This window comes from Xyrauchen texanus, chromosome 39 (genome assembly GCF_025860055.1).
Source record: "Xyrauchen texanus isolate HMW12.3.18 chromosome 39, RBS_HiC_50CHRs, whole genome shotgun sequence".
Lineage (NCBI taxonomy): Eukaryota > Metazoa > Chordata > Actinopteri > Cypriniformes > Catostomidae > Xyrauchen > Xyrauchen texanus.
Genome location: NC_068314.1, coordinates 2368293 through 2369028, shown reverse-complemented (window position 1 = coordinate 2369028; position 736 = coordinate 2368293). Strand labels below are relative to the sequence as shown.

The following is a 736-nucleotide window of genomic DNA, read 5'->3' as shown; positions in this document are numbered from 1 at the left end:
TTTACGTGATTAAATGCGATTTCCAAAGCACAACTCGATACTTGTGTTTGATTGACTCAAGTCAGTCTCAAGTTCGTACGCGCCTTCTTCCCAAAAAAAAAAAAAAAAAGAAAGAAACTTAAAAGGTGAATAAAAGTGTGAAATAATTGGTCGAATAGCTGTAATATCCTCTCCTAAAGCTCGCCTTTAATGAAACGCAATATATCCTTGAAATGCTCTGAAAAGGTTCCCGATGTTGGATTCGGTCTTTGGTCACTCCGGTGCAGTTCTGCTCGTTATAGCATCCAAATGTCACAGAGTTGACTCATTTATAATGAAGAAAAAGGAAACGACGCAGAATTTTTCAGAGGTGTCCACCTTTACAGTCGCGAATGACACTTTTGCGCGTTTGCGTCATGACATGACTGGATATCTCCAAATTACGCGTCAAACCCCCACCGACAAAACAAAGGATACCTGTTCTCACGTGTCCCTGTTATGTCCTGGTTATTCACACTATTCGGTTAAATTGATCCATAATGAAGAGAAGCGATTGAATAGCAACCAAATAAAAAAAAGAGCCTGTTTGCCCCCAACAATATCTCCAAATTGTCATTCGCCTTTTCTTTATTTTAGCGCTTCAGTTCAAGGTCCAGTTCTCCTTTGCTGGACATTTTGACTTCCAGTAAACATTTTCCAAATACTTCTTCTTCATAGTTCTTGGTGGTCGCGATGTTGTTCGGGAGCTTCTGCTTTA

The 736-nt window shown here is 39.8% G+C and overlaps 1 protein-coding gene across 1 annotated transcript in view; it reads right to left on the bottom strand.

The window, feature by feature from the left end:
- The window catches only part of LOC127632537 (inhibin beta B chain-like), a 12881-nt gene extending 12145 nt beyond the window's left edge, over window positions 1-736 (bottom strand). Inside the window, exon 1 of the mRNA XM_052111163.1 lies at window positions 1-736. This exon is cut by the window's left edge and continues 385 nt beyond it. The gene's annotated coding sequence lies outside the window, so the exon portion shown is untranslated.